Here is a 13543-nt window from a genome sequence, read left to right as displayed (position 1 = left end):
TGTTAAGGGTTGAGGTTTATTGTCAGTGTCACTTAGGATCCCAATTGATTACACTTCAGAGGGTTTAGATACATTGGACTTCCATTATCTTTTATTGAACCAGAATAGCAAAATGCATAAATTGTGATGACACATTTACCAACAAAAGGCATCATTTTTGCGAAACAATTGTTCATTCATTCATCATTCAAACTGCCTATTCTCACGAGGGTCACTTGTGATTATGCTTCCGGATTAAATGTTTGCAGTGGCCTTGATCAGTTTTCTCACACATGCACACAAGTCCAATCACACACGCATTCTCGTCACAGAGATGGGATGTCACTGTTGTGTACGCCAAGACACAATTGGGGGGTTTATATGGGATTCCCCATCTACATCAGAACTTTTACTTTACCAGACTTAATGTAACTGAAAGTTGTTTGCACAGTGCACATTGGCACAGTTACGCATCTCTCTAACAAGCCATCTTGATAAAATCTAGGTAAAATTATGGACCTTTTTTGATACAAAAATCGTCATGCATACACACTCACTATAAAAGCTAATATTGTTTGAGGGACACGGAAAAGAATATAGTGCCCGAGATAGATTATTTATATACTATATATATATATATGAAATTCAGATGGTTTGCATTTGCATGTTCATGCAGCTATGAATTCATTATTTATCCCACCCCTAAAACTGGCTTTTCAGTTTTACTAATGAATATTTTAAAATTTTCTTCACCCATTTGGGCAGTGTGAGTATGGAGTTCACTGAATTGAATATAAAAGCCAAAAATGCTAACAGTCTTTTAATTTTTGCCAAGTTGCCACTGGAGACCAAAACTCGAGAAAGCCAAAACAAAAATGAGAGGCATCCCTACCAGTTAAAGATGGAGCCAGTTGAAAGCAGCTTATTGTTTCAAAGTGCTTCCACAAGCTATTCTGCATTTTCTGGCCCATTTCGTCATTTTTTCTGTCCATCTTGGGTCTTCTTTCTCATTTTTGTCATTGCCAAAGACCTCCCAGTAAGCAACTCAACTAGTGTCAGTTTTCAGAATGGTGTGAGTCTTACCTGTCTCAATGCTTTAGAAACGGTTTAACTCAAATATTCTAACGTGCAGCGATGCTGACAACATGCCAGCTCCCCACAGTGCACAGGGTACCTGACCAACAGCCTGATTATGCAAAGAATGAATCTTAAGGAATAAAGAGTGTCATTTCGGATTCTTTGTGGCGGGCTAATCTCAACAATTACAATGGCTGAGCGGTATCACCCCTTCAGTTCACACAGCAAACTGTGCAACAGAAATACTGCCGGAAGTATTTATAATTCAACTACCACTAAAATGTACACTAAGCTTTCCTTGATTATTATTCTTTTTTGTATGTGTGTGTTGGTTGTCGGCATTTCTAAGTTAAATTACTTTTGCTTGGAAGCAACTGTAGCTTAAAGGGGCGTATTACCTTGTCTGAAACCAGAACTGTTGATTCAATGTCAACAAGTTTGTGGTCTGAAGAACTCGATGTGGAGTTGAACAACATCCATGCAAGCATCTGCTACAGCACAACTTCTCCAGAAAACTGTAAATACTTCTGCTCGTTTCTATTCACACACTTGGACTACATATGCAGAATTCTTGTCCCGAAAAATGTCCGCATGAAGAATATACCCTTAGAGGAAGACTGTGATATACTTTTGCTCAGATGCGCTGTCAACTGGCATTAGAAGAAGCTGATATTTACATCTTTCTGGAAACAGCTCGCAGAAGACTGTCAGGCGGGCCAGGTAAACAACAAACTTAGAACCAGCTCACGCCACCAAGCGTGTAAATCACAGGGAACCATGCTCGTTTCTTATGTTTTGAGGGTAGTCTATGAGCAAAGATTAAATAATAAAAGATGATTTATTGTGGAAGATTAACGACACAAACCCAAATTAGCGACTCGAACCGCAGCAGATCATTTGGCCACACCTTGCGTAGTCACTGAAACAACATGCAACAGAAATAATACAATGGACAAGAGCTAAAGAAGTCTACAGACCAGAAAGGAAAACACACTTCTGCAGAGACAACAAACGACAATAGAACATACTCTGAACTCGGTGGACACCCAGCCCAACACACCAGAACAGCCTGTAATTGTGTTGTGCAGGACTAACCCCAGCAGGCCTTGCATGATGAATGGTCCCGGCGATGACTGCCTCCCTCCTACCCCCTTCCTCACTGCCGCCACTATTAGTTCTCCCTCTGTCCCTCCTTTGCCCACAACCCACCACTATTCAACTGCTGCCTTTGCACATGATTAATTTGCATTCAGTGCACTTAGTCATTGTATTGTACTCTGACACAATGACATATTACAGTGCACAGCTCACCTCCTAAACACAAATAGTCTGGGTTTTGAGGATCATGCTTTATTGCAAGAGGCCAATATTGGAATACAAGTGTGGGCCGGCAGTAAGAAGATTGGTTGTGACAGAGTTTCTGACACTTGAGTCACCGCTGCATCATTACAGGAACAGTTAGATAATGTCAATTGATGATTCACTGGAGACAAACTAATTAACTAGGTCAGCATGCACGGTAGAAAGAACAGAGCGAGACCTTCTAGTTAGGACATGGAGCAGTCCATGCTAGGTGGGAGGGGGAAATAGATTTCTGAGAGAAAAAAATAGGGAAGGTGTTACTCCACCATACATCCTGAGGAAAGAGACAATGCATAGGAAATGGGCTCCCCCCACCCCGCCGCCAGCTCTTTTTGCCGTTGTTTTTCTTTGCTACAACATCCAAAGGGAGCAAACAATTTTAATTTGCTACACTGTCTCTTACCATCGCCTGTTGTGCCTCGGGGTAAAAGAAATGGATTCTGAAATTTTAAAAAAATATCGAAGGCACAAAGAAAATAAAAACCAGGGCACTGCTGAGAAGGCATCGGCGACGAGTGTGCGGGGGGGGGAAGTGAAGAGAAATGAGAACAAGTTTGCAGGGAGCGTATACAAGGAAAGATATGAAGCTGTGTGTTTGTTATGTGGCCCAGATACTAAGTGTATGCTTATGATAAACCTGCTCAGAGGCTGGGCCATCTGGAGCGGCCATGGGGGTGACTGAAACGAGTACATAAAAGGTGGAGAAGGCAGCCACTATTGATGGTACACCGTCAAAACAAGGAAACGACCGAGGGGTCCATTACCTCCAACCGCTTCCCCTCCCAAAGGAGACCGGCGTCAGGCTGTGCCGGCACCCTGCCAGTTTTCCTCAGAGTCCAAGGAATACCTCAACAAAAGGCGAGCTCTGCTGAGTGACATCACTCGTGAGACAGGCAGCGCATGGGCGTGGAGGACGATGCGTGGAAAGGCAGTGGACTGTGCGGGAGTCATATTGCCGCCCTCAAGGTCTTTTATACCTGTCACGTGAATCGCTTTGATGACTCGACTATAAAGCCACAGTCTTGACAACTTCAAACACCTGCTTTGCTGGGCCAGATCTGACGAACTGGCGGATAATGGAAAATATGAAAAGGGAAGAAATCTAAGAAGCAGTTGGCTTTGCTTAATGTATCACCAACATTATGTTGTCAGGTGTCTTGAATTTCTTTATCACATTCTTGACCAGATCCAAATCCACTCCATGCTCAGTGAAGAACAAAAAGCGACAGTGAAGCACCCTAGGGCCATGGAGCCCGTGAGAGGGGGGTCGAGTTGCCGCGACCAAAAAACAGACGTCTGGCCGGCAGGCACATACGGCCCAGACACCTGTGCCCCATTCACTAAAAATATCCGGCCACATAAACACCTAACAACGGGGGCTGGGGTGCGTTTTGTGATTTGGGGGCTTGTGCATCTCACTATGCTTTGCAGTTGCACTGGTTGTGCTCCTATTCTCAAATAGTATATTCCAAGCCTCTTTGTCAGACTGTAGTACTTTTAGCTCGAGCCCATCCCACTGAGCGCAACCAGGCATAACTCTCCCACAAACGACCGTGCTCAAACATGCTGAAGAGAAGTGGCAAAACAAAGCTCAGTCATTTACAATCTGTAGTCACCCATCAGTCTGGGTGCCACAGTGAGCCTCTGGGTTGCCAACACCTGTCCTGTCCAGCAGGGACACACGTACATATATCACTCATAAAGGAAGAGAGAAAACAGGATTGGCAGACAGGACAGCGCCTCGGATCAGTGAAGGGTACACCGTTCAGCAGCCAGTAGCTAAACCTCCAACTGGCACCAATGCAAATGTTTCCATTTCAGCAATTCACAATGGGGAAAAGGGAAGGTAGGTCATTAACTGTGGTCAGGTTATTAAAATCTTTGAACTGACCTGGACATGATCTCCACACTATGGTTTCCATTGTGTAATATCACCAAGCAGGACAGATCAATTCAGCTGTTCAAAGAGTAAGGACTGGAGCTGTACGATAGCTGTGTAGGCTTTAGAAATAGTTTGACACACACAGATCCGACAGTTTATTCTAACAGTTGCTTACTTCTTGTTATTTTAATAATAACTAGACAATACCAATTAAATATATTTTAATAAACGCTATCTGCTAAATATTTTGCTTGACAGCCTGATAGAGGTATTTAAATTAAAAAATACTAAGGTGTTCCATCATCCATGAGTGAGATTGGGTGATACGATCACATGAGTTAGCCCCGCATTTGAAGTAAGATGGCGGCGCGTGCACACGCAGCGGCCTCTCTCTGTCCCAAATTCATTCATTCATTCAGCCAAATTAATTTACAGATAGGGGCCAACTCGACAGCAGACGATTTTTTGTGGTGTGGCAGCGGGCTCTGCTTTGGGACTAGGAGACCGGAAAGTGAACGCACTGGACACCAGAAGCCCTGCTTAAATGTACTCTGTCCTGGAGGCATGCCATGATACCGTGACCTGGTCTGATTTCAACAATTTGAGGACTGTACCAGACACTGGCGAGATTTTATGCAGCATGGATGTCCGGGCAGTTCATTATCTCAGAATAATGAGGTACAACTGCAACCTCAGAGACCTTGGCTCTGTGTTCACTCTTCATTCTCCTCACAATGTCACACGCCTACCATGGCGGCACTGTAAACATGAGCGTGTGACACACCTCTACTTGATATGCAGCCAATACTGTTTTTCTGTGAAAACAGGTCACAGCTTGAATACTGTTTTAAGAGGAACACAGAGATAGTGACTTTGTTCTAATCTCTGAAGAAGTAATTAAATGGGTGGAGGTAAAAAGACAACCGTTAAAGAACACTCCCGCAAGGATGGCCCATTTTCCATACAAAAACAAAAACACTCCATTTCTGGCCGATGAAAAGTCAATTTTGTCTCACTAACCTTTGACTCTATCAGCGTCCGATCGCTAAGTACTACGCAGCCTTTTGGCAGTAGTATAGACACCAGTTAGCTGTGGGGATTAGCTGGCAGGGTTGCGTGGCTATGAAGTCGAAAACTTTAGCGTCGTTAAAGGTCTTGAAAACGACGGTCCCTTGTTGTAACCTAGCGTCTTAAAACACTGACCAGTTGTCACCAAATTTGATATACACAGCCCCTATTACTGTCCACTTCAAACTGTAATAATATAGAAAATATCAGGACAGTATTTCCACTATTGAGGTGAAAATGGCGTTTCCTCACTGGAGCTTAAATGTAATGTCAATAAAATTCAATATATTGAGCCCACCAAATGATATTTTCCAGGGCTGTGGACTCGGTCGGATTTTTGCACCGAGTCCGAGTCCGCCCTCTTGACCACGAGTCCGACTGTCCATTTGTTCTGTTAATTCATGTGACTGCTTAGTCTTTATTCAAGGCTAATTTAAAATCTAAATAATTACAACAGTTTTGTGATGGCTTTGTATTTATTAAACATATAAACAAATACAATAAACAGATACTTTCACGTTTTAATCATTAATTACACCATTATAGCTCAGACATTTATCTAAACACAAATAATTAGCGACGACCCCACAACTATCGAAACACATCAATGATATAAGCTGGGTGACATAATCGTCCTTGACATTGGTACATAATGTAAACATTAGCCTAGGTGCAACTCAACGTGGCCACATTGATCGTAACTTACGCTCCGTTTCCCCCCCAAATCTAGAGGCAAAACATTGTTCTCTCGCTGCTCCCGGGTTCTTCCATCTTGGCTGCGCGCGGGGCATTGTGGGTCTTGTACGTGCACGCACGCAGGCAGGCAGGCAGGCAGGCAGGCGCGCACGCAACAACTAAATTTGTCTTCATAACAAGCAAGCAGGGCTGTGGACAGTATTCCTACACGCATTCTCAGCAGCATGATGAAAATAAAATTGAACGTATTTTTTTTATTGTCGGACTTGGTGGACTCGGTCAAAATCAGCACCGAGTCCACAGCCCTGATATTTTCCCGGGTTGAAGTTGACGTAGTGCTGTACATTTGAATTTTGGTGACGATTGGTCAGCGTTTTCAGACACTAGGTGACAACAGAAAATGACAAAGTAAGCCAGGAAACAACATTAGAAATCGTTCTGTCCTTCCTTCAATGACATAACAAGGCAGATGTATGAAAAAAAAGCAGCCCCCGTGTTGAAGTGTATTAAATTAGTTTTTTTAGCCAGGTGAATATTAGTGCCGACATCATTTATATACGAAAAGAAAAAAAAAAAACCCGACAGCTTATGTGCTGATGGGGTAGTGCAGAACACTGCTGTGAGTCCAGTTAGAAGCTCAAAAAAGGGGTCTTGGGTTTTCTGATGTTTTAATGAGATTGGCAGCCACAGCACGAATCGGTGCTTCAGACAACGTCTGAGTGTACGTGTATGTGTGTGGTTCTAGGAAACAAATATAGGTATTAATGTCTAAACGATGTAGTAAATATCACAACACAATATATACATAAGATAGTGTAGCTTAAAGTTATACACACGAATGCAAACCACGATGATAGCTCTCGCAAACATGCTCAAGGACATTACGTATTACAAACTGGCAGGCAAAGAGGCAGGCATTTATACAACAATAAACAACGTGTAGCAATTTCCTAACGCACAATCTGAAGTAGGGTAAACTGTACTCGGCTGAACTCAAGTTAAACTACGTATAGGAACAGTCAGAACTCGCAAACTATAGCCAGTCTTCGGCTTTTTGCTAGTCCTTCAACATACGACGCAGCTCAGGCTCTAAGCTCCCCCCCCCCTTAAAGAAGAGTCTGACAGCGCTTGAGCAGCCTTTTCTAGTTTTACATTCATTGACGATGTTCAGCCCATCCAACGAAGCCTTTTGGCTGTTGAATCAAACGTACATGATAAAATATGTAATCGACAGTATATCTTGCTTCCAGGCTCCACCTACAGTTAGAAATTTTGATTTATTTTTAAACCACAGTGGTGAGAAGCTATAGATGGCCCACATTTTTACTGATATGTGTGGTCTCAGCCAGGCCTACTGGACAACTGGATAAACATGAAGCTAGCCACCACCCCAATTCATGTCCACCTGTCTGCCCTCGATCACACTGCTGAGCAACGGCTATTAGGCCAAAACTAACGACACACAAGCTATATATTGTGCGAAATGGCCATGTATGAGAAGATAACCTTGGAAATCCTCAAGTTGTTATCCACAATAGCAAAAACAACAAAGGAAGCCGAAGACAATGTTGCAAAAGACTAATTGGCATAATTGTCCGAGTACTTAACTCAAAAAAGGCGTGCCGCTATGCACCTATTGGTCTGCACATATTTTTCCATAAACTTAATAGTAGTGTCTGTTGTGCACCTTCATGGAATGGGTGAGTCGGCATTTAAATGAGGGTGGGGTAGCATTTAAATGAGGGTGTTGCCGGTCAAATCTTGCATTTGGTTACGCAGGTGGGTGTTTCAAAGGCCAAGACAGGAAAATCCACATGTTTTTAAAGTTCACAAGACTTCAGTGCCAACGGGAGAATACGCCTCTCAGTGTGCACGCACACACGCATGCACGCATTCACAGGGTTAACCTAAGAAACGAGTTGGCTGAATGGCTAAATGGAGATGGTGGGAGGGGGGTCTAATCATACCTGATGACTGATAGCACTTATGATGAGTACGGGGTTAGAATATCCTACAGTGAAGTGGTGCAGTCTTATTACTGCCGGTCTACATCTCAGAAAATGGGTTCTTTAGCGGGACAGAGCTCGCAAAGAGAGCGAACAAACTGCACCTCAAGAGTCCATCCTAATGGCTGAGATGAAGTCCATTAATACCTGCCTACTTGTTTTTGATAACTAAATAAAACAGCACTTTGAGGCAGTGGTGCGAGAAGCTTTTAGGTAGTGCTGTGTCATACGGACAATTCGATAATAATAATTATCTTTATTAGCACTTTTACTGGTTAAATGGTAGATCATACATACCTGAATGTTACTTGAAGCCCTTTGGTATTGTGGCTGTATCCATTTGAAATATTTACACTTTTTGACTCAAAAATACTTATGCTTTCTTGATCTAGCGAGATTTCATTTTGATCAGTGGAAAATACTGTCTGAGGCAGGATCTCCCAAACTGGGTTGGGCCCTAAAATGGGTCGCAGTTCAATTTCTATTGGGGTCGTAAATTGTCGGGGTAAAAGAATTAATGCTATTTCTATTGGTTATCATGCAGGCACTCTCAATTTTTTGGCAAACATTTTTGAGTCATGCTTCGTGTAGTAACAGCATGTCAGATGTGATCTTCATTCATTGATACTTTTTATACATTAAATAATTTCATTAGTTTGGGTCTAACGGTGAACCAAGATGAGTCTTGAGCTTTAAAAAAAGAAAAAGAAAGGTTGAGAGAGTTACACAAGTGCCACATTGCTCGAAAGTAGCAAAGAGTGACCAGGGGAACAAATCTACATTGTAAAAGGGGATAAAAAACATATTTTCCCTAAATTTCCAAACTCCTCAGAAAACCAGAGGCGATTGGACCACAACGGTCGTACTTTTAGACTCCAATCTTGTGCCTTCTGATGAAATACGACTCCCTTGTCGCAGTTATTCATCTGGATAGGGGAACCTCTGGAATGTATCAGATTCCAGCCTCAGGGGGTACGCACCTTGGAAACACAGCCTTACCTCCAGCAGCTAGCCTTTTCCAAAGTCTATCTTCTTCCTTTCTCTATCGGTCTAAGCTCGAACTCAACTGACTTCCAGCAAAGGCCCCGCTCATATTTTGCATGTCGCCGTGGAATATGTGAGGCACGTTTCCTGTTTCAACACTCTTTTCTAATCGGCCGATGACACATTTATGTCAAAGTGTAAATGGTGACCTCCAGCGTTACTATCAAACTCTTGCCTCATGATTTGTAAAATCCCTTTCCCCCTGTTTCAAAATGGCCCAATTCAAATGGGTTCTCTAGTCAAACAATGGCAAACCACTCAAAGAGTTGCATTGTGCAATAATAGGACCTGTAGTATTAAGTATCTCTGATTTGCCAGCCTGCGTAATTCAGTCTAGGGAATTATGACAGTGGAAAATCATTTCCCTGGGCCGGGGATAGGCGGTCATGGCTAATCGTTCAGTAATCTGACCATCCTGCATACTGTAGCAGTCAGCCGCATGGCTACCCAGTCCAGCCACTCGCATGTGCATAGCCTCACAGCCTGCCAATAATCTGATGGTGGCTTGCACCATTCAAAAGCCACTGTCCAGGTTTTCCAAAGGATTACAAATGCTAACAGATCATTTGCTAATACTTACTTGTGTTATGATGCTTGAAATGTACTTACACTAACATCAGTCATGAAGAAAAAAATAAATAAATACAAATTGCCAGCTAAGAACAGTCCAGCACGGAGAATGAATGCAATTTTACATACCACTGGAGAGCAGTTTACCTCCTGTTCATCCAAAGGCTTCATTGTGAATCAGTCTCCTATTTGTGGTCAATTTCCCCAGGAAAATACTGTAAAGCTATAACAACAGGAATGAGCACTACAGGCCGAGAGGAACTCTGTTACGCTGCCTGCAAAAAAAAATAATCTTTTTTCAGCTGCCAATTATCTGCCATCTGAGGTAGCATCAAAGCCGTAAGAGGTAGGATGACACGTGTGTAGTACAAGGACACGGTTAGGGTTTGCGTGGGAACGAGCACACGGTTGCAGCCATCGCTACCTCTTTGCACTGGGTTCTGTGTAAAAGTCACAGGCGGCTGGATAAACGAAACAAGGTCTATTATGTCAGTTTTGCAGGATCTCCGCTTGAAAGAGGCCCTAGTGAGCTACAAAGCAGTGTTTATACCCAATGGAGAGAGAGAGTTGAGGGGTATTCCAATATGAGTATTGGAAAAATGCCTGGCTCTCCCCCCACCTTTCTATGAGGTTTACCCTAAACACACACACAGCATGGTAACAAGGAACCATGACATGGAAAAATACAGAGGATGTTTTAGACACTGCAGGTGACTTCATGTGTGAGATGGGACAGTGACTGCAGAGCCATTTAATTTAGTCTCTCTTCCAGGAAAAGTTCAATCACAACAATCCAATCAATGCTGCAATTGACAAGAGGCAACATTTTCTTTGCTGCTTCACACGTGGGCATCCAAACACAGTTTGACCGTCACCATTTGATCAGATATCATGTCATGCTTTGTATAGGCAGTATGACTAAGGAGCCACAGCTTTTCACGGGCATATATCCACGTATGAGATTCCGATAAACACGATCAAATGACTGTGTGGCGGCATTCATAAAGCGGGCGTGCTCGATCACAGCAAGTTTGGCAACCAGCGGGAGCAGTCAGATGGAACAACCACACAAATATTTGGCAAAGATAAACAGGACGCAACGGAAACATTCAACCCACCATCATTTTGACAAATAAATGAATTTGTTTAAAATCCATGACGCAAATTAAATCATCTAAGAGAAACAGAGATGTTGGACTGGAGGAAAAAAAAAAAACTAACATTTAGGGGACAAAACGCAGGGAAAGTCCTTAAAATTGAGGTAAACACATCCAGGGCGTGAGTCACTCACTGCTCTTTAGCAATCCTCCTCTATAGGTGCGCACATGCACAGCCAGGGGCTAAAGATTTCAGGCAGGTCTGGGCTTTTTACCTCTGGTGTGAAGTCTACTGTTTATGTACTTGATTATAAGTAGAGCCTCTATTGTAAAAGCAGGCGTGTGCCCTAACCTCGCACCCTTACGCACAACAAAGCAGATCAGACTGACATTGTTTAGACAATCGGGAGTGGGGATAGCACAACACTCAGCAAGACACATAGTAAGAACATATTAACGCCTGCGTGCATTTCCGTCCAATATCCCCACTAATCGTGCGGCAACATCGCCAACCATACAAAAGGCTACAGGTACTTCCAAAATACTAAGTCTGATGGATGCATGCTCGGTGTGACTACGGAGCTATTAATGAAACTCCCATTGTCGTTTGGGAAAAATACATCGTAAAAAAATAATAAAAAAATCAACCGTTACATTGCCGTGTTTATCCACCTTTGTCAGAGAGCCGTGTCGACCTTTATAATATAATTTGCACACAAACTGGTTTGGCCTTTTAAACCCTTGATAGCAAAACACACATTACACGGTGACATTTGTAGGTCAATCGCGACCCCCCGATTAAGCTAATTTACCGCAATGGTCTCGCGGCCATGTAGTAAACCGCAGCTGAAGCTACAAAGTTGGAAAAAAGAAGTTAGCGTTTGTGGCGGCTCGGCTCCATTGCGGAATGATCGCGGACTAAATGATCTAATCCCTGCCCAAACTTCGACAATATGGCAAGTCCCCTCCCGCTACACACGCCGATGGAGTAGCATCAAGCGGCGAAGGAAGCCGCTCGAGAAACCGGGTCTTGCCGTTGCCCAGCCCGGGGAGCTTGGAGAGGCCGAGGGCTGGCCTCGTTCTCCGCCTTCGCCAACAACACACGGCTAGCCTAGCTTGGGAGGGCGAGCGAGCGAGCGAGCGGCGGGGATAACATGTGCGAAAACACCGCGACGAAGCGGCACCGCGTCGATGGACTCACCTCATTTGCAGCTACATCAACCGTTATCGGTGGTCGTTTTGAGAAACGGCCGGGGAATCGAGGAGAGCTGGGCGCATGTCGTTTCGGATCGCCGCGGTGATGTGGAATCAGCGGAGCGGCTGGGAGAAGTCGGGAAATCTGAGAATGCCCCCTCTCTTTCTGCAGCTCTGTTCACCTGCAGTGCTCCATAACTGTCCATAGGGGGCACTACTGCTGTGGACCCCCACTTGCACATTTGCCCGCTGCCCAAGTCCGCAAAGAAACGATGCGTGTTTATGCACATTCCTGACGGGCTTTAAACGAATCTGTGCACTTTAGTCATGAGATTATAGTGGGGCTGATGAACTGTGTTTGAGTGCGTGTGTATTTAGTATATCTCCAGTACACAGGGAAAGGCATGCAGTATTATTGGGATTAGCCTTTTTTTATTATAGTTTTTAAAGGCTGTCTTGTAGGAAAAAAAAGTAAGATAACTCATTTGCGACATCCATCTATCTATCTATCTATCTATCTATCTATCTATCTATCTATCTATCTATCTATCTATCTATCTATCTATCTATCTATCTATCTATCTATCTATCTATCTATCTATCTATCTATCTATCTATCTATCTATCTATCTATCTATCTCTCTCTATCTCTCTGTCTCTGCTGTTGAAATTTGCTGTGGTATATATAGAACTTCATTAATCAGTGCTTGCAATATTTTGCTTTGAGCTACCTCAGTGCAGGGCATCATACTTAAAATATCCCTGGATATTACCACTAACTGACTGGGCAGCTGTACCTAATGTAGTGGCCTGTGAATGTATATTATTACAAAAGGGACCATCTTAAGTGAAATTTTGCTCAATACAATAATTTAAGAAGCACCAGTGCACCTTGTGAGGTAGATTTCTCTTGTACATATGAGAAGCACATTATGTTGTTGATTATGACTTAACACCATCATGCAATTTCTACCGTAATTGGAAATTAAATGTGAGGATGGCAACCACGGAGTAATTCTTTTTGAAGCAGCTGTGAGGTTGTACACCTTGGTCTCCTCACCTTGTGACTTCAGGAGGTTGTGGTGATTCTGATTATGGAGTGGCTAAATCCGTAACAAAGCCGTCCTTCAAAAACAGCTTTGGTTGTCTCATCCATGTCACATGACACACAACTCATTGAAAGTCTCAGAGCTACTCCAAACAAATTCTCACTGCAATCCACTGAAAAGGAAACGGGAAGGGGCGGAGATACTTTTGACAATTTGTCATGGAAATGCAATTAAGAAAAAGAATGGCCTGTAAACAGAGCTGAATATTCTTAATGATGTCCTGAATGTTGAGACAGACAACGCGAGAAAGAGATCTACCTTCTAATCCTCATTCCTTTGACTCCACACCCTCATCCTGAACTTAACTAAACATCAGGGGTTTATTGCCAATCCGATATGGCAAACTTCCTGTGCCCCACTAATTGGAGTTTCACGCAGCAACCTGACCCGAAGTGAACAGGTGGGTAGTTAAACTGTAAGCAAAGATAGGAATTGGGTTAAGTAGTATACCTACCTATT

At 43.2% G+C, this 13543-nt stretch overlaps 1 protein-coding gene across 1 annotated transcript in view; it reads right to left on the bottom strand.

Annotated features, from left to right (window-relative positions):
- Nucleotides 1–12158, bottom strand: part of LOC133162406 (bifunctional heparan sulfate N-deacetylase/N-sulfotransferase 1-like) — a 45763-nt gene extending 33605 nt beyond the window's left edge. Inside the window, exon 1 of the mRNA XM_061291572.1 lies at nt 11983–12158. The gene's annotated coding sequence lies outside the window, so the exon portion shown is untranslated. The remainder of the gene's footprint in view (nt 1–11982) is intronic.
- Nucleotides 12159–13543: the final 1385 nt, after the last annotated feature.

This window comes from Syngnathus typhle, linkage group LG1 (assembly GCF_033458585.1).
Source record: "Syngnathus typhle isolate RoL2023-S1 ecotype Sweden linkage group LG1, RoL_Styp_1.0, whole genome shotgun sequence".
Lineage (NCBI taxonomy): Eukaryota > Metazoa > Chordata > Actinopteri > Syngnathiformes > Syngnathidae > Syngnathus > Syngnathus typhle.
This window is presented reverse-complemented; position numbering and strand designations above follow the sequence as displayed.